This window comes from Scylla paramamosain, chromosome 18 (genome assembly GCF_035594125.1).
Source record: "Scylla paramamosain isolate STU-SP2022 chromosome 18, ASM3559412v1, whole genome shotgun sequence".
Lineage (NCBI taxonomy): Eukaryota > Metazoa > Arthropoda > Malacostraca > Decapoda > Portunidae > Scylla > Scylla paramamosain.
In genome coordinates this window covers 2,959,009-2,980,487 of record NC_087168.1, presented here as the reverse complement: position 1 = coordinate 2,980,487, position 21,479 = coordinate 2,959,009, and the positions used below count along the sequence as shown (strand labels likewise).

The 21,479-nt window shown below is 41.0% G+C and overlaps 1 protein-coding gene and 1 pseudogene across 2 annotated transcripts in view; one reads left to right on the top strand and one right to left on the bottom strand.

Moving 5' to 3' along the window:
• LOC135109007 (mitochondrial proton/calcium exchanger protein-like) overlaps nt 1-21,479 on the top strand; it is a 61,996-nt gene that overhangs the window by 14,423 nt on the left and 26,094 nt on the right. The gene's annotated exons all lie outside the window — the stretch shown is intronic.
• LOC135109374 (uncharacterized) lies at nt 16,591-20,743 on the bottom strand (annotated as a pseudogene).

Genomic DNA, 21,479 nt, shown 5'->3' with positions numbered 1-21,479 from the left:
TACATCACCACTGCACTCAAGCTCCACTCCTCTTAGCGCTTCACCACCAGACGTTACAAGGCCCCTATTCTGAAACGCCTTGCTCTCTCACCACGACTATTTTCCAAAACCGCAGAGATGATCAGCTAGGTTCTCAAGAGTGTTTATCATGTTATTAATGTAGAATTCTTGTTAATATGCCACTAGAACCATAAATACACCCTTAGGCCGGCCACACACGTGCAGTTAAAACTGTCAGTTTGAACTGTTCAGTTATAACTGGCAGTTTTAACTGTCAACTGACATGTCCACAGACGTACAGTTGAATCGTTCAGTTTAACCATGGATTCCGAGGAGGACGATCTAGCAGCGCTCGGGGTATTACTAGTAATGGCACAAGAAAATAGGAAAAAAAACACTAAGAAGCGCAAACATAATTACTGTTTTGGATCACTGAAAGAAAAGAAACACTATGAGATCTGAAAGTCAAACAAATAAGTTAAGACAGAATGGACAGAAAGCAACATGTGAGGGAAACACTTTACTTTTGGTAACGTTTCGTACAGTACGAAACGTTACCAAAAGTAAAGTGTTTCCCTCACATGGTGTTTCCGTCCAATCTGAAAGTCAACTGAGGACTGCGCAGTTAAGCCCCACACACGCTCAGTTCTCAAACAGCCACAGTTGACAGTTAAAACTTTTAACTTTTCTATTTCCTTCAGTCGAACTGCGCAGTTCTGTTGAACTGAGACTGATGGTCCCACACACGTCAGTTAAAACTGTCAGTTATAACTGAACAGTCCAAACTGACAGTTTTAACTGCACGTGTGTGGCCGGCCTTAGAAACCTATGTAACATCAACTAGAGAGCTTTTTTAATGTAGTGGAGGTGTAGCGCAGAAGCGTTTCAGAATTTTGAGTCTTATGATCCAACCAGACCAACATTTCAGATACACGCATCAGTGTAACCTTCCTTATCTCAGTCATTGAGTTAATTTTATCTATTTATGTATTTATTTTTATTTTTAGAGCAATTTAGAGTCCATGGTAAAGGGTGATGGGTTTATAGTAGGGAGGTTGAGAAGAGAGTACATGGTAGATAGAACAGGTGGAGGAAGGTGGCAGGAGTGATTAGTGACAGAAAGGTTTCAGGAAAAAAAATGTAAGGGAAGGTATATTTAGTAGTGAGGCCAGACATGTAGCTACAGTTCACGGAGACTGACGTGCCGACAGGAAGAACAGACAAGAGACGAAAGGCATGATTGGAAGTGGCTGATATGATGCCACGATTTTTTAAAAGTCTTGAATAAATGTATGAGAGGCTTGGGGGTAAAGCTAGAGAGGCGAGAATGAGGTGGTGTGGGCGCATGGAGAGGAGACACTAGGAGTGTGTGGAAGAGAAAGAGAGGAAGACCAGAGAAGGTTCATTGGTGCCATGGAAGATGACACGCTTGTAATGGGTGTGACAGGAAGGCGGCAAAGACCGAACGCGTAGGAGATGGTTGATCCACTGTGGCGACTCCAGGCGGGAGGTAGCAGGAGGAACGTATTTGACCTTGGTGGAAATACGCGGTGTGTTAGAAAATTATTTTGGTAAAGGATTAAGGAAAATAGTAATGTGAAAATTATTTTAGTAAGGGGTTAAGAAAAATTATAATGCGTACTGAGGTGTGGCAATGGTGTCTGAAACATTGCTTGGGTGAATGCGTCTTAGCAGCGGAGCGGGATCATAACATGATGCCGGCGAGCGAAAAATGCACTTGGTATTGACTATTGAACGGGGTTGGTGGCTGCGGTAGTGAAAGTGTGTGTGTGTGTGTGTGTGTGTGGAAGCTTCGGGGCGTATTGTGAAGGAGAAATAAAACAGCAAAATGCCTCACGCTCATAATGTTTGATCTTGAGAATCTGAGCAAAAATTATATCGTACGATAGGGAGAACAGGTAGGTAGGATTTGGAATAAACTTAGGACTGTATTCTAAAACACTTATGCTCCGCAGCTTCACTACTTTCAGAAGGCTCTAGTTGACACTTTTTTTTTTTATTCTAGGTACAGATTAACAAGTTCTCTACATTATATATTAACGCGAGAAACAGTCTCGAGAACCCTGCCGAATCATCTCTAGCTTTTGAAAATAGTCATGGTTTGAGAGCAAAGCGTTTCTGAATACGGGAGCGTGGCGGAAAGACCGTAAAAAGCTCTCCACTACATACTGAACTCATTTGAACTTAAACTGAACCTACTACACTCCGGTTGATTGACAGACAGTATAGGCTAGCTTTGCTAGCAGAATCACCGAGCCAAAACAGTCTTACATATGCCAGTAACAGTTTAAGTTGGCGTAAGGTTATTTACACAGAAACAAATGTCTGACTTATTTACAGCACAGGGTTTGCATGGTACAGTATTTAGGCCAGTATTCTGAAACGTTTTGCTCTCTCTCTCTCTCTCTCTCTCTCTCTCTCTCTCTCTCTCTCTCTCTCTCTCTCTCTCTCTCTCTCTCTCTCTCTCTCTCCACAATTATTTTCAAAGGCAGCAGAAACGATTAGCCAGGTTCTCTAGTAAATAATGCAAAAATCTTGTTAATTTATCTTTAAAATCGTAAATAAGTAAATAAATAAATAAATAAATAAAACAAAAACTCGTGTAACTTCAAGTAGTATGGTCAAAAGTCATGTGACAACAACCACGTGATTGAGTGAAGACTGGTGAGTGATTCACCTACGGTCGTCTGCTGGTCACCCAGCCAGCTGTTACCCTACGGAAAGAGCTCAGAGCTCATAGTGACCGATCTTTAGGTAGGATTGAGACCACTTACACGTCACACACTGGGACAGCGAGGTCACAACGTGTGTGTGTGTGTGTGTGTGTGTGTGACTCCCCGATCCCAGCAGTGCGATAGAAAAAAAAATAAAGGTACGTTTTTGACTAACATACCAAGAGTACACGTGTTTAGTTCCTCCTCCGACCCCTCCCTGTCTCCGCCACAGACTGCGAGGCGCCTGTTCAGCTCCTTTCTCTCTCTCTCTCTCTCTCTCTCTCTCTCTCTCTCTCTCTCTCTCTCTCTCTCTCTCTCTCTCTCTCTCTTCCCGCGTAGCCTCGTGGTCCAGTTGCCACCGACAAGTAACATTAAACACTGCCGCGCCTCGCATTGTTACCTAAATGTATCGGATCAGGCGTGTTGAATTATGAATCATTGCATTTATTGTAGAGAAAAAACGTACGGATCACCCAAATATAAAGAGGCAGCCAAAAACTAAGGACCGTGTCTCTTGGCATAGTACATAAAATGATCATAATTCATTCTGTATATTTATTCCCTTCCACGGTGTTTCCGGTCTCCAACCCTCTCAGGTGCTGACAGTCTCCTTAGAAAACCTGACAGTTGGTAGTCTATGCAGATCAGGGACTGTTTAGCTATTGGCCTCTTCACTGTGATATGCAACAATTCACACCACTAAAAGCAATGCGTGGAACCCTTATAAAATATCTACAAGAAAGAAGGGAATTAATGAGATAAAACATTTTGCAATTCGTAGCCACTTCGTAGGTGGCTGTAGAACAAGGAAAGGTGTATCAGAGTGGTTAGTAATGAAGGAAAGATGTCGAAAGATGTGTTTGATGTGTTACTGAGACCATATTCTGAAACACTTCTGCGCCGCACCTCCACTAACCACAAAATGATTCTTTTAATGTTACAGGGCTTTTTAAGACCCTTTTATGGGACTGGCATTCCAGTGGGCATTTTTATTTATTTATTTTATTTTTTATTTTTGTTGCCCTTGGCCAGTGTCCCTCCTACATAAAAATAAAAAATAAAAAGTGTTTTTATGCCAGTAGTGACAGATTAATACATTAATTAACATTAAGAGGAAAAACAGTCTTGAGAACTTAACTAATCATCTTTGTGGCCTTGGAAAATAGTCAAAGTGAAAGCAGAGGGCGAATACATGCCCAGGCAGGACTACTGAAGCGTGACTAGTACTGCTACTGGTGAAGGCAGAGGCTGGTGCGAGGCGTGAGGCGATGCTGCAGCCCAGCGCGCAATCTTATCCCCTCGCAGGAAGACACGGAGACATGCCTTAAGACGAAACAGGAGGCTGGCTTGGCTTGGCGTGTATGACCGATGTAATTATGTATAGTGTGTGCCATATTTGTTGTTGTCGTTGTTGTTATTGTTATCATCATCATCATCATCATCATCATTCAGCAACGTATGAGGATTTTTTTTTTTTTTAGAGGATCCACTGAAGGTGCTTGTCCCAATAAAATATAGTAAAAAAAAAATCACAGCTTGAGAAGTGTCTTGAAACTTCCCTCTTGGAACAGACTAAGTCAAGGCAGGAAGATATACAGAAAGAGAGAGGGCGTTCTAGAGTTTACCTGTAAAATTAATGGAAGACTGAGAATACTGCATTGGGGAAGAGGGAAGAGGTAATACAGTATGCTTGAGTCACACCACGGCTGGAATTTGAGTGGTAGGAGACTGGAGTAGACTCCGTACATTAAAGAAAGCGATAAGAAAACAATAATAATACGGAATGATACAATATTTAGGTGAGTATTCTGAAACATTTTGCTTCGTTTCTCTCACCACAACTATTTACAAAGGCAACAGAAACGATTAGCCAGATTGTCTAAAATATTTATCCAATAAATAATGCGGAAATCTCGTTAATCTGTCTTTAAAACCGTAAATTACAAGCAACGCTACGAGTACATTAGTTATCACTTGTCACCGCTCGCTGAGTTCTGTGGGTGGCACCTAGCACGGTTTCGATCGGCGGTACTACGCATGTACTACCAAGAAACGTATAAGTTTAATGTAGAATCCTTGGTATGTACTGATGCTCTTAGGTTGTCACTCGGCTCTTATGTTCATTATTTAACTCATATGTTTATCCTGTTACCATTATTTTACTCTGCCTCGATTTTAATGAAGCCTGGCGATGCAACTGCGGCCCACATTCTGAAACACTTTGCTCTCTCACCACGACTATTTTCAAAGACCACAGAGATGTTTACCCGGGTTCTCAAGAGTGTCCCTCCTGTTCATAATGCAACAATATTAATCTGTCACTAGATCCATAAAAACACCTTTAAGAATTCCATTAACTTTAACTAGAGCCTTTTTGAAAGTAGTGGAGGTACGTAGAGAAGAAGTGGTTCAGAATACGGCCCTCTGTCTCATGTGTACTAATATTGCCAAAGAAATGACGTCATCGGAAGTGCAGGGTGTGTTGTCATGTCTTACCCTATCCGTGCACGAGTCTGGCACGCCCTGTGACGGATGCATGCCAGGACCAGAAAGGTTCGCCACAGGTTTTAACTCAGGGAATCCTTGGAACCGTTGAAAGCTTGAAAGGGTTACTGTCATGTTGGCCTGTGTGTTGGCGTTTTATCTCTCTCTCTCTCTCTCTCTCTCTCTCTCTCTCTCTCTCTCTCTCTCTCTCTCTCTCTCTCTCTCTCTCTCTCTCTCTCTCTCTCTCTCTCTCTCTCTCTGTTAACTATCACTATATCACTAAAACCTTGTGAAAACACTCTTGAAAGAAACGGCCATTCATTCCCATTACATGTTTAAAAATTTGGTCAGTGTCAGGCACAGAAACGTTTAATTGTGTTGACCGTTGTGCATCTGTAAGCGTCACACACACACACACACACACACACACACACACACACACACACAGACACACACACACACACACACACACACACACACACACACACACACACACACACACACACAGCCAAGGTAGTGGTGTCCTGCTTCCATTTCTTTTATTTAGCCTAGACACATCCCACCGTCCCTGCCAGTGCACCCCGCCAACCAAGCCACCATCTCTCTCTCTCTCTCTCTCTCTCTCTCTCTCTCTCTCTCTCTCTCTCTCTCTCTCTCTCTCTCTCTCTCTCTCTCTCTCTCTCTTTGTCTCTCTCTCTCTCTCTCTCTCTTGTGTGTGTGTGTGTGTGTGTGTGTGTGTGTGTGTGTTCAGCTTGTGTTTGGCGAGGCTTGGCGGGGTGAAAGCTTGTGTATCCCCATACGAATTTAGTTTTATTTTTTTTTTTTTTTTTTTTTTTTTTTACGCGAATTTGGATTAACACGACTTAGGCCAGTTTTCAGAAAGGCTTTGCTCGCTCACAAGGACTATTTTCAAAGGCGACACTGATTATTAGCCGGAATCCAGAGGGTGTTTCTGTTGTTGATAATGTTGAAATCTTGTTACTCCGTCACTAGAGCTGTAAAACTCCTTCAAACCAGTAACTTTACCTGGAGCCTTTTGGAAGTAGTGGAGGTGTGGCGCAGCGTTTCAGAATACAGTACTTTGAATGTATTGACCTCTTCACTGCTAAGTCAGTCAGCTCCTTTATCATGTACAACTTTTAAGACTTTTTTTTTTTTTTTGTACAATTGTCTCAAATACGTACCACTTATGTAGCTTAGCAAAGATGATATTAACATTTTTTTATCTCTTTCCTTTGTGTCCATGCAAACAGATTATTGCAGTGGTCTCAGTGTTAACAAAAACGATCATAGCAGTAAAAGGATTAATTCAATTGAGTTTACACGAGGTTTTTAATTGAGCACGGTCCTGCCCCACCGCTCCTTCGCGCTGCATACACAGTAAAAGAGTATCGGTGCACAGGGGGTCTGTGCTTACAGCAAACATTAGACCAACCGCTGATGTAGTGGGAGGGTTGGCAGGCCTTACTGTGCCTTGTTCGTAAGACTCGAAACACTCAACGGTCGTTTCTTAACTCCGATCCTAAAACATGACATACACTGCCAAGAAATTTAAGTGGTTATCTTAGTATTACAGTCATGTCAGTCACCATGGAAACGTGACAGGCGACAAGCGGGGCTGTCGTAGCCCTCCATGTTACAGAGTTATCGATATTGCCCGTCAGCTTCGTATTCACCTGACAGCAGGGCTACCCACGTGCATGAAGGCGGCCTCTGCATTTTATTGCCCTTCGTTTCGTGGTGTCAGAATGACTCCTGCATATACTGTAGTGCAACGATACTTTTTTTTTCTTTTTTCTTTTTTTTCGTGTGCATTTGTAAATATCAAGGTTTTTTTGCCTTTTTAGAATGTTTTGTTTCTGCTTTTATATTTAAAGTTAAACTGATTAATAAAGAAGGATAAACTGTAGGGATTAGTATTATTCGCTTCACATATACGTAAATAGGTTTCAAGACAAAATGTGCCATTTAACAGTACTGATCTAACCTTCGTTTTCCCTAAAGTTCTTTTTTTTTTTTTTTTTCGATTTCTCCTAACATGATGCTTGCATCTTCCTGTACATCAAATGAAATCACATAATCTCACTTTTCACATTATTCATTCATTCATCATTCATACATAACGATTCTTTAAACCCTTTTACTGTTATTGATGTAAAAATCATTTGCTTGGAAATGAGTAATATATATATATATATATATATATATATATATATATATATATATATATATATATATATATATATATATATATATATATATTGGGACTAACTCAAATTGGAGGTGAAGGATAAGAGAGAGAGAGAGAGGGGGGGGAGGTGGGGGTAGGGGTGTTATAAGGCGAGTATTCCCGAGTAGTTTATCGCTCTTGGCTCCTTAAGTTGAATCAGTTTAGTTCCCTAGAAGCAGCCAAAAATGAAAGCAGTTCCTCTGAAAAGCCAAAAGCGAAACGAGTCGGGAATAAACACCCCATGAAATGATTGTCTCTCTCGTAACCTCCACTCACAACACATGTCAAAAAAAGTTAATTCTAATAACTCTCTCTCTCTCTCTCTCTCTCTCTCTCTCTCTCTCTCTCTCTCTCTCTCTCTCTCTCTCTCTCTCTCTCTCTCTCTCTCTCTCTCTCTCTCTCTCTCTCTCATAACCTCCACTCACAACAAATACAACAAATGCATCTTTTAAAGAGATAATGAAAGGAGGAATTAGCCAAGCAGCAATAAGGTTGGGTATTGGCTCAGTCTTTGTTCAGTCATCCCTTTATCTGAGGTGGTCGTGGTCCACTCGTTCCGTTCCCTTTCCCTCAGTGAATCTGTGCCTCGGTTTGCGTGTTTGAGGTGTGGCTCTCATTCAGTCCCAGGCACTCTGGCGGCACCTTCGTCTTAAGATTATTATTGTTATTGTTTTTTTTTATGATTATAAGAGTGCATGATGCGTTGTCTGGGTCACCCCGTATCATTGCCGGCCTGGTATGTATGTAGATAGATAAGTTATTATTTATTTATTTATTTATTTTAATGCCTCACCTTTACCTTAGTACCTCAGATCCTCATCCACTTGAGCCGCTTTCTTGATATGTCAACACACACACACACACACACACACACACACACACACACACACACACACACACACACACACACACACACACACACGCTGCCATCTTTTGCAGGGATTGCCACGCGTGGGCCTACTGGCTTGCAGCTTCTGTTCTATTCCTGTATACCCGCCACACTCCAGTCATAGATCATTACGTTTCACCAATCCCAAGACACTTTTTGTATTTTTATTTTTCTTCTATTTATTTTTTCTTATTTATTTATTTATTTTTTTATTATTCCTCGTCATGTTATATAGTTGACCCGAGCCGTCCTGCACTTATTGTCTGCTTTCACTCCTCGGGATCAGTAATCAGGATAAGACAAGAAATAATGGGTTCAGCCTTGATAAAGCTAAGAGAGAGAGAGAGAGAGAGAGAGAGAGAGAGAGAGAGAGAGAGAGAGAGAAGGAAGCGATTCTCAAGTAGTGATAGATGAATGAAATAAACTCAGTGATCAAGTTATTGGTGCTGAGTCATTAGGGAGCTTTATAAGATTAGATCAATTCATGGATGAGGATGATAGGTGGAAATGTGCAGGGACTGTCATGTGTAGGCCTGAGGGCTTCTTGCAGCTTCACTTATTTTCTTACGTTCCTATGTTCTTGATATCTAGGACTTGGCTCCATTGTTTGGGCGTGAATTCGGCCACCAAACTGTTCCTTGCAGGTGACAAGAGTACATGTTGCATGTGTCACTCTTGTGGAGATTGTACGAAGGTGATGAGGGGAGGGGATAGTCTGCCAGTACTGTGTGTATGACGATATCTTTTCTTGTGTGTGTGTGTGTGTGTGTGTGTGTGTGTGTGTGTGTGTGTGTGTAGCCATCTGTATGCTGGCATTACATGCTGGTATCTACATGTATATGTGTGTGTATATATAACACAACAGTCACGTGGTGGGTGGCGAGATGTAACCACGGTTATGCGCTGCCAGCCAGTCTGGTGAGCTCCTGCCAAAACTTTCCTCAGCCAGCCAGCCAGCCAGGCACCAGAGGCATCCCTCGTGTGTGTATGGGGGAGGGGGTTGTAGGGGATCACGTGCAGCATTTGTGATTGCCACCTCTTACCCATAACCCAACACATCATCGGGTGTGTGCTTATTGAAATTATAACAGTAATAACATATATATATATATATATATATATATATATATATATATATATATATATATATATATATATATATATATATATATATATATATATATATATATAGAAGAGAAAGGGGGAGTAAAGAGGTAGGTAAATGGGCAGAATGTTCTCTCCTATAGATGTTTCATGATAAAAGCACCATAAATACCAGATTTCAGTCCAGCCGAGCCATTCCCTCCACAGCCAGTGAGGAAAGGTCTAGGCTGGAGCCAAGACTTACGACATCAGATCGCGGCAGAGCAACAGTGACTTCTTTTGGAGAAGTGATCCACCAAGAGACGTGAAGAACCCTCTGCGGAGTGAGAACACCCACAAAAACATTACAAACGCCAGACTCGCCATCAGTTTCAATGAAATATATATGAAGAAGCACAAAAAGTAACAGTTGTTTCCGAAGGAGATAAAAATAGCAGCCCTGACTTGATAAGCTCCACCTTTGATATCCAGATTGCTCGGCAGCAGCTACTGTTACCGCCCCGCACTCCTCAGCTGCTACAACCATGTATTACATTGTTGTTAATGTATATAGTTGATTGACGCGGATGCAATTACCAGTAAAATGCACTGGTGTCATGATCGGCGGTGAGGCTCATGACGCGTAGGGTCATTGACCGGGACTGTGTGGCAAGTCATGTAACTCAGCTGGGGTGTAACCGCCAGCCGCCGCCCTGTTGCTGCTGCTGCTGCTCGATGTGGACGGGTACAGCTGTACTTGGCACACAGGCGGAAGTTGTCAGCATCAGTGTGTAGCTAATGGTGTCGGGAGTGTCTGTGGTACACCTACACCAGTGATGAGGTGACGCGGCGTGGCGGGGCAAGCTGTGCGGTGATGGTGAAGGCACAGTCGGCTAGGCGGATCAATGACGTGCACCACCACGTGACCATGGCGTGTGCGTGACGTCACTTGCCTCTACTGACACACATTCAATACACTCAGGATCCCGGTCACCTTTAAAGACACTGTGTTGATATGTTTTGTGTTTGTGTGGCGACGCTTGTGCCTCTGTGAAAGGTGGAGTCTGGCTAAGACTGCTGATTAACCTCACACTTCGTGTTGTGTATGGAGAGAGAGAGAGAGAGAGAGAGAGAGAGAGAGAGAGAGAGAGAGAGAAACTGTCCTGCGTATTATCAGTTCACTTTCCACATACTTGTAATTTTCCATACACACCAGCAGAGCGCGTCTCCCACTTCCTCCTGTACACAGTATTAATAAGACAATGATTCAAGGAAATGGAAAAAAAAGAAGAATAAGTATATACCTAACATTACACAAGTCTTAACACAAAAATTTTAATAGCTGTCGTGTTGCTGCGGGCTGTTGACAAGGTTCCTGTAATCCCTAAGATGCACGCGTCATGCTTATTTATTTTATTTATTTATTTATTTTTATTTATTTATTTATTATTATTATTATTTTTTTTTTTTTTTTTTTTTTTTTTTTTTTTTTTTTTATCCCCAAGCATTTCGGCGCATTATCTTGACTGCTTTCACTAGCCTGCAGTAGAAGTGGAATTTTTAAGGTTACTTCCCGTGATTTCAGTGATAGTTAAACGAGGATTCTATACCACTTTAGGAAATATAAGTACAATGTAATAAAATCATGCAAACCCGACTAATCATCTCAATGGCTTTTGAATTTAGTAATGATAAAAGAACAAGGCGTTGAAGAATATTTACATTAATGGTTACTACTACTGCTGCTGCTGCTGCTGCTGCTGCTGTTGTTGTTGTTGTTGTTGTTGTTGTTGTTGTTGTTGTTGTTGTTGCTGCTGCTCATCTTGAATCCCCATTAGCGTTTCCAGCTGTTTAAGTCTTATACCATTCTTTCACTTGTTCCTTTGCTTCTCGTGTCTTCTTTAATGCAGTCCTTCCTCTATATCCCAGGTCTTTCTCTTCTTTGCCTTTCGTGTGTTCTTATAATGCAGTCTTTCCGCCTTATCGCAGGTCTTCCTCTTCGCATTCCTATAATGGTGAACGATGCAATGCACGTGGATGAGCGTGTCTCCGGCCTTATATATATATATATATATATATATATATATATATATATATATATATATATATATATATATATATATATATATATATATATATATATATATCACATCTATTTCTAAAGCTGAACTCTTTGCTCAAACCTTTGCTAAAAACTCTACCTTGGACGATTCTGGGCTTGTTCCTCCCTCTCCTCCACCCTCTGACTACTTCATGCCTCGTATTAAAATTCTTCGTAATGATGTTTTCCATGCCCTCGCTGGCCTAAACCCTCAGAAGGCTTATGGACCTGATGGGGTCCCTCCTATTGTTCTCCGAAACTGTGCCTCCGTGCTTGCACCTTGCCTAGTCAAACTCTTTCAGCTCTGTCTGTCAACATCTACCTTTCCTTCTTGCTGGAAGTTTGCCTACATTCAACCTGTTCCTAAAAAGGGTGACCGCTCTAATCCCTCAAACTACCGTCCTATTGCTTTAATTTCCTGCTTATCTAAAGTTTTTGAATCTATCCTCAACAGGAAGATTCTTAAACATCTATCACTTCACAACCTTCTATCTGATCGCCAGTATGGGTTCCGTCAAGGCCGCTCGACTGGTGATCTTCTGGCTTTCCTTACTGAGTCTTGGTCATCCTCTTTTAGAGACTTTGGTGAAACTTTTGCTGTTGCCTTGGACATATCAAAAGCCTTTGATAGAGTCTGGCACAAAGCTTTGATTTCCAAACTACCCTCCTACGGTTTCTATCCTTCTCTCTGTAACTTCATCTCAAGTTTCCTTTCTGACCGTTCTATTGCTGCTGTGGTAGACGGTCACTGTTCTTCTCCTAAATCTATTAACAGTGGTGTTCCTCAGGGTTCTGTCCTGTCACCCACTCTCTTCTTATTATTCATTAATGATCTTCTAAAACAAACTTCTTGTCCTATCCACTCCTATGCTGATGATACCACCCTGCACTTTTCCACGTCTTTTCATAGACGTCCAACCCTTCAGGAGGTAAACATATCACGCAGGGAAGCCACAGAACGCCTGACTTCTGATCTTTCTAAAATTTCTGATTGGGGCAGAGCAAACTTGGTATTGTTCAATGCCTCAAAAACTCAATTCCTCCATCTATCAACTCGACACAATCTTCCAGACAACTATCCCCTCTTCTTCAATGACACTCAACTATCCCCCTCTTCTACACTGAACATCCTCGGTCTGTCCTTTACTTATAATCTGAACTGGAAACTTCACATCTCATCTCTAGCTAAAACAGCTTCCATGAAGTTAGGTGTTCTGAGACGTCTCCGCCAGTTTTTCTCACCCCCGCAGCTGCTAACTCTGTACAAGGGCCTTATCCGTCCATGTATGGAGTATGCTTCACATGTCTGGGGGGGTTCCACTCATACTGCTGTTCTAGACAGGGTGGAATCAAAAGCTTTTCGTCTCATCAACTCCTCTCCTCTAACTGACTGTCTTCAGCCTCTCTCTCACCGCCGCAATGTTGCATCTCTAGCTGTCTTCTACCGCTATTTTCATGCTAACTGCTCTTCTGATCTTGCTAACTGCATGCCTCCCCTCCTTCCGCGGCCTCGCTGCACAAGACTTTCTTCTTTCTCTCACTCCTATTCTGTCCACCTCTCTAACGCAAGAGTTAACCAGTATTCTCAATCATTCATCCCTTTCTCTGGTAAACTCTGGAACTCCTTGCCTGCTTCTGTATTTCCACCTTCCTATGACTTGAATTCCTTCAAGAGGGAGGTTTCAAGACACTTATCCACCAATTTTTGACCACTGCTTTGACCCTTTTAGGGACTGGCATTTCAGTGGGCATTTTTTTTATTAGATTTTTGTTGCCCTTGGCCAGTATCCTTCCTACATAAAAAAAAAAAAAAAAAAAAAAAAATATATATATATATATATATATATATATATATATATATATATATATATATATATATATATATATATATATATATATATATATATATATATAAATTTATTACACTCAGAGAGCAACAAACTGGGCGATGGAGGAGAACTGTTGCTTGTCACACGCATGCCGGGAACGTTGCATCGTCACACTAGGACATTTTCAAACCCCGGTTTCCGTCAACTTTCGCCTCGTTTCGTGGTCTTTTTCTGTCTGCCTCATCAAACGGAAGGGATCATCGCGGAGGAGAGTTGTCAATTATTGTTGTCAAATGAAAATCCATTGTTTATAATATAAAGATGTGCTGAGTAAACCTTTTTTTTTTATTTTATTTTATTTATTTATTTATTTATTCATTCATTCATTCATTCTTATTTATTTATTTTTTTTTTGGGGGGTAGAACATTAATATATTTAAAATAAAATCCGCTTCAGTGAACGCGTCTCTAGGAGCAATTCTTTATAGACAACATACGAAGCCACCGCTGTCTCTGGGACTACAGGAAGGACAGCCACGGAAGTACAGACCAACGGCTGTGTGATTCACCTACGGTCGTCTGCCAGCCGTTCCCCTACGGAAAGAGCTCAGATCTCATAGTGACCGATCTTCGGGTAGGACGGAGACCACTGACGCACCACACACCGGGACATCGAGGTCACAACCCCTCGGGTTACATCCCCCTACCTACTTGCTGCTAGGTGAACGGACTACACTTTAAGAAGCTCGCCCATTTGCCTCGCTGCGCCCGGGATTCGAACCCGGGCCTTCTTGGTTGTGAGCCGAGCATGCCAACCACTATAACTACGCGGTGTGTGTGTGTGTGTGTGTGTGTGTGTGTGTGTGTGTGACGGGTTTCGCTCAAGAATTTGTCGATTTTCAGAAAGTTGACGAAAAATGCAAGTATGACAAATCGGCAATGATAACAAAATAGTGTTTGTCGTTTTTGTTTAATTAATTGCAGTCTACAACACAGTTCATGTGTACTGTGGAAATTATCTTAACCTACTAAATTCGAGAAAGTGACTATTTCTGGGCAGATGATGTTTTGAAGTCGTAATCAACACATTGAAGAGATCAAGTGAAAATCAAAACCTAACTCTCGGATGAAAACGGTAATGTCATTTCAATATTATCCCCGTCCATGAATATGTATCGATTGTTTGTGGCGATGTGTGTGTGTGTGTGTGTGTGTGTGTGTGTGTGTGTGTGTAGATGCGCAGCTAGGGCTTAGCAACACGGGATTAAGTAGTGCAAGCAACACAATCCTTCCCAACACCTGTGTCCATTAAGAAGAAACCTGTTTTCCGGAGCCAGACGTGTTGCCTACGTATCTGCCAAGTGGCACACCTACCGCTTTTATTTATTTCGTTTTCTTTCATTCGCATTGAATTCTTGTGTTATAGAAACATGTGTATTTCATGATTGTATCCTCTTGAGTCTAACACTGCTTTGTCACGGTGACTAGTGGACCTGAACTTTGCAAGAGCGACCAATCTATACGGTTTTGATTGATTTAAGTAAGGTTGATACAGCCTACTTTCTGTTCACCTACCTGTGATATTTTATTAGTGATAGAAAAATAAAATCAAATTAAAGCGCACAATATGGTACCTACCTGTCAACACACGATAATGCTATCATTGTTGAATTTAAACCACCCTCAAAGATCCATATCCTCTCTCTCTCTCTCTCTCTCTCTCTCTCTCTCTCTCTCTCTCTCTCTCTCTCTCTCTCTCTCTCTCTCTCTCTCTCTCTCTCTCTCTCTCTCTGGAGCTAGAATAATAAAATTCTATGTTTTCCAGAAGCTACACACACACACACACACACACACACACACACACACACACACACACACACTGAAGAAGATAAGTATTTAGCAACGGGCTGCGGGACTGTTAACAACCCACTTACTGTATGACTCGTGTGATAACATGAAGGGTAATTGTGAGTGATTTGGTGATTGCCTCACTGCTATATATGTCTTGTTATAACGTTAGTTTTGTGTTTTGATATTAGTGTACAATGTCCTAGCGACGTGTATGTGGAATGTAATGTAATGTTATTGTTTAAAAGAAAAGCACTTCGTTATAGTCTTTACTGAGGGAGAGAGAAGAGAGATTTAGTGCCTGGCGTATGTTGGCACAGGGAGGCATGATAGGAGAGCTGAGGGTCCTGACAGTGTATTGCAGCTGTACCAAGGAATGTAGAGTCCCTTGAGCTGTATTGTGGCATGGCATGATGTTGCCAGGGTTTGGAGTTGTACTGTACGTGGTGTGGACTGTGTGGTGTTGATGGGGCTTGGTTTACGTGGCTTCGTATTGACTGAACAAAAAAACGGGTTCTTGTTTTGTTACCGTAAGAACTGATGGACTGAAGGAAGCTAACATAAGCTTCCTTGGATGATTGACTCACACAGATGGAACCAAGGCCAGTATCCTGAAATGCTTTGCTCTCACCTTAGTTATTTTCAAGGGTCACAAAGATGGTTAGCCAGGTCCCCAAGTGTGTCCTGTTAATAATGTAGAAATCTCGTTGATCTGTCACTAGAATCGCAAAAAAACACCCGTAAACACCCATGTAACTTCAACAAGAGCTTTTTGAAAGTAGAGTTTGGATGCAGAGTAGGGACATTTTAGAACATGGTCCCAAGTCTGACGTTAGCTCCAGTGCCAATAACACTGGCCCTTCTCTGGTCTGGCGTCAGCTTCCATAATGGCTAGAGGTTGAAGAGGTGGATGTAGAGATAGAGCAGTCAGCCATTCTTTATCACCACGAGAGAGCTTTAGTCACGGGCGGTATCATTTGTGTCGGTAGTAATGGCAACACTCGAGCAGGTGATGGTAGTGAGCCGTTGTCCCAGCCCCACCCTATATGCATCCTCCTCTACTGCGGCCGCAGACTTTATGTAGCATGCTACCTCAATACTTCTGTCCACCTCTCTAATGCAGGAATTACACAGTACTCTGCCTTTCATCCCTTTTATTGGTAAGCTCTGGAACCCTGCCTGCTTCTGTATTTCCCCCCTACTATGCCTTGAACTCTTTCAAGAGGGAGGTTTCAACACACTTCTCCAGTTTTGGATATCCTTTTGGCGCTTTCCTTTGAGGACTAGCGCCTCAGTAGGCTTTTTTCATTAACTCTCTCTCTCTCTCTCTCTCTCTCTCTCTCTCTCTCTCTCTCTCTCTCTCTCTCTCTCTCTCTCTCTCTCTCTCTCTCTCTCTCTCTCTCTCTCTCTCTCTCTCTCTCTCTCTCTCTCTCTCTCTCTCTCTCTCTCTCTCTCTCTCTCACACACACACACACACACACAGACACACACACACACACACACACACACACACACACACACACACACACACACACACACTTAATATTTGTACTCTTGGATGTGAAGGCAAATGTGGTAATGGGTTCTATTGCACTTACTTACATCTTTACATACCTGTATCACTGGTTGGCATCAGCCATTGTTCAGGCCATAAATATTGCCTTCACAGGTGAGTTTGTTGAGGCCCTTGACCCTGTTGTCACTTACCTCAGAACATCAGTAACTGTCTGACATTGATTGCATTAGTAAGAAATTAAAAATGTATATAATATATATGAATAAAGAATCAACCCATTAGTGCCCGGTCATAGATCCCATTTGAATATTTTCTTGAAATTTGTTACAAATGGTGTGTATTGGGTCAGGATGGAGAAAGAAAATTTTCTTTTTTTTAAACTTTATTGGAAGTGGGCAAAAAATATACATCCTTTAAAGTACACGTGGACACTGCCCCTGAATATACCTGCAAATTGTGATGTGTTGTTGAAGGCACTGAAAATTGGTACAAAATGTTAGTCACTTCATCAGAAAATATATGTTTATGTAATCTGAATAACTTTCTTTGAAATTTTTGTCTATTCTGGAAGAAACTTGCCTAAGCCCCAAAATAAAATTGACAGTTTTCTTGTTTTCCTTTATACATTCCAGTAATAATTTACAAATTCAGTCTTATTTTCTATTAGAAATGAGCATAATTACATGGAAACATGAAAAAAAAAGATTGAAGAAACCCAAAGTAATAGTTCCATTACTGACAAATAAAAAAGCTACAAGTACACTGGTGAGATTGTTGTTAGAATCACTGATGGTAGGACTCAAAATAGTCTGGATGAAGACCCATCTTACATCTGCGACACCTGTACAGGGTCCTCTTTCTACAATTATTACATACATTTTTCCTGTCAGGTGCCTTGACCACTAGGTGGTTCCCATTGTCCTTCCTAATGTCTGCCAGGGTGCTGGGGGAAAGGATAGGAAGAGTGTGGATGCATCTGGTGTTATTCTCACCATGGAGAACTACCATCATCACACACGACCAAATGAAAGTCAAGAAAGGCATTTTTTCATTGTCTTGGATACCCATCACCATCCCCACCTTACAGTACAGATGCCATGTCTGGACAAAAGACACTCAAAAAAACAATTGTGCAATGCCCAGTATCACTTGTGATTGCAGGTTGAGATGGAATAGCGAAGTGCCATGTTGTCCAGGAGGTCCACACCGCCCATGTTGGTGTTGTAGACCTTGATGGTATTAGGCTGGTCCACCTCCACCTTCCTTTTCTCGTCTGATGAATACCTTAGCAGTGAAAGAAAGTGTTTCTGATGTTATTATTTGTGTGTGTGTGTGTGTGTGTGTGTGTGTGTGTGTGTGTGTGTGTGTGTGTGAAAGTGTTTCTGATGTTATAACACACACACACACACACACACACACACACACACACACACACACACACACACACACACACACACACACACAATTATTAAAGAAATATCGTACAAATTATCGTACATTTTGAGAACTAATATCCATCCCTTGAGATAAATAAAATGTACACTTTATGCATTATTTTTAAATTTTATTAATATTGAGAAATTCAAATAAATGATCTTTGACAGATTAGTGTTTCATTGGAAATAAATCAAATAATCACATTTTAACAGAGACCATACCTCAATAGCAAATCACATATAATGGGCCTCATCATCACTGTATTGAAATTAAACATTTTTTAAAGAAAAACTTTCATATTTGTATGTAATTAAAAATAACTATTCATATTCTAGACATAAGCTATACCTCATGGCTTATAACATTACTGAGTCAGAACGTGAGGTGTTACTGTATAGTTCCTAACTGGCTGCCAAGAGAGAATACACATCATATGTTGGGTTAAAGTTTTTACAGCACGATCCAGTAAACTTCATACATTCTGTTGCTAGCAGTGCCTCATTTACAGTTGCTGTCTTCAATCTATTCCTTAGTTTTGAAAAGGTTAATTTTACTAATCACATTCTGCATTCGAATGGTGTAGGCTAAGAACAGAGAGTGCAAACTGTGACAAGTTTGGTTTATCTTTTAATAATGCAGCCCAAAACTTACCACTGTCCTCTGTATTCAAAGCTGAGTTGTCACACTCCAGTGGCAATATTCGCCATTGATCTTCCAGTCTTTGCAATGAGCTGTCTTCTGGAGGTACAAGAAGGGGCAATGCCAAAGAAGGAACTGACTTCCTAAAATTCAATGATAAAGCATTAGTCGGGGTCAGACAATCCAGTTTTGAGATGACATTGTCACTGAAATCATACCTCTTTAATTTCACAGCAAGCCACAGGCATAAAGTTGCGGCAGCGTCGGAAAAAATCCTGCAACTCAGATTTTCTTGCTGTTACACGGAAGTCTTGCAGTTCCTGTAACACTTTTACACCTAAATATATTTCTGTGTCTCTGAGATGCTTCTTGTTTCTATTTGGATCTATCAAACAAAGTTCTGTTTTCATTACATATTCTCTCTCCATGAATGAAAGGAGAATATCCTTAAAAAGAACACTTACTTTTTCATGGAACACTGTTATCACTGGCTTATCCGAATGAAAGTACTTATTAAAAAGTAATGAACTTCAGCAAAATCCAATCTAGGAAGTAGTAGTACAACTTAATGAAAGGGTCATGTAGGGAGTTGAAAATTAGCTCAGCAGCAACTAGCTTCTCAGATGACCACATGTCTGAGAAAAACAACTGAAGAGCTTCCCATTGTTCCAAGAGCCTCTGAACAACAGCAACCAATGACAACCACCTCATCTGTGATGGATGTAGCATCTTGTGGGACTTCAAATGAAGGAAAGACTGAAATTGTATAAATTAACTCTGGTGCTTGCTACTACACTTAAAAAAATTGTACACCTCTCTTGCTAAATCCTCACACCTAGGTAAAGTCTTACAAGCTTCACTGGCACAGAGGTGAGCAGAATGGCAAACACATTTGATTACAAAAAGACCACGGCATTCATTACGAAAGCGACTTGCAACTGAATTGTGAGCTCCCATCATTACACTACACCCATCAGCCCCAAAACCTATCATTTGTGTAACTGGGATTCCATGTTTCTTAAATGTTTTCATCATTCCCTCATAGAGATTGCTACCAGTGGCTCCTTTTCTAACATTTTCAGGGTTGGCTGTATTGTAAACTTCACACAGCTCCCAGAATTTACTTTCAACACACTCAGTATCACGATCAATGAATCTTACTACAATACAAGATGTTTTATGGAACCAATGTCAGGAGACTCGTCCATAAGAACGCTAAATTTTGTTTCTCTTAGTTTGTGAGCAAGTTGTTCTTTGTAGGACTTTCCTATGACATTAGTTACAACTGCAGTTGCTTTAGTTCTTTTCATAGTAAATTCCTGTGCTATCTTTGAGTCACTGAAAATATCTATCAAGACCTCTGACAAGTGATCCATTACCTTAAAAGGCACATTATGTGCAGCTAGAACACCTGCCAGCTTTATTTCTGCCCTAGCCACAGGATCTTTTGTGATTTGTTTTTTTTCTTAAAGAAGGTTGATACTAGTACCTGCTTGTCCATTGTATCCTTGAAATATGAACAGTGTTTTTTTGTCTTTTGTATTATTTTTTAGCAGTGTTAGCTCTGCAGTCATAGTAACATTATAAATTTTACACTAGCTTTATACTGGTCAGGTGTTTCCTGTAGCCACAGCTTGAAAGCAGGGTCTATTACCCATTCCTATCTATATCGTTGCTGACGACAAGACTGAGAGCCTGAAGTAGATGCCTCAGCCTGTCTAGAAGGGCCAGAAGGTGCCTGCGTAGAGTATTAAACACGTATGACATATTTCACTGCTTGAACTCACGATGCCACACATAATACCATTTGCCTCTTTTACATGAACACCCAAAGTTATCACTCACTTTAATAATCTTAAATAGCCACTATGATATTTAACATTTCTGTCTGATGTAACATTTGGCGATGGATATTACAACATACTCATAACCTTGCCTAGTTGCCTCCTCATTAACTACACAGAAAGAAGTAAATCTATTCAATTATTCTGTAACTAATTGTCTGTATAAGTTAAGAAAGCATTACAAATAGCTCACCTTTCTCTTTTTGGATCCTTAAGATGAGTCCATACTGAATGAAGGTTCTTTTGATATATTCAGGCCTACCAGACCTGCGAGTCCGCGACGTGTGTTTCACAGGTTCTGAACGCGTGAATTTTTCATCTCTCTAACGGTAATATGAAACCTCCCAGTCCCACTTTATTTTTCCAGACACTATGAAACTAAGTGACAGCTACTGTTTTTTTTTTTTTTCACCTCTTACAATATTCTATGCTACTATTTAGTAAACATCGAAAATTATCATACAAATTGTATGAAATACAGAAAATTATGGTATAAACTGTACGATAATGAGGAACAGTATCGTACATCGTACAGAGGGGTAAGTAATCGTACATGTACGATATTATCGTATGTCTGGCAATCCTGGCCAATACCCACACTTTGTAGCCAAAGCAAGTTGGCTATCCCCTGATGAACTGCTTGAGGGGATGGGGACCAAAATATTTGATCATTGACTCGTCTACTGAGACGTACTCAGTTTTCTCAATGTATTTATCAGCGGTATTGAACAGGAGCCTCGCCTTCCAAAAGTAGTCATCATCCTTTTGGCTTCTGATTGCCAGTAAAGTGATTGTAGCACATCATGTCGTCGAAGGTGTTCCTGGACATTGCCTTCTTCACCAG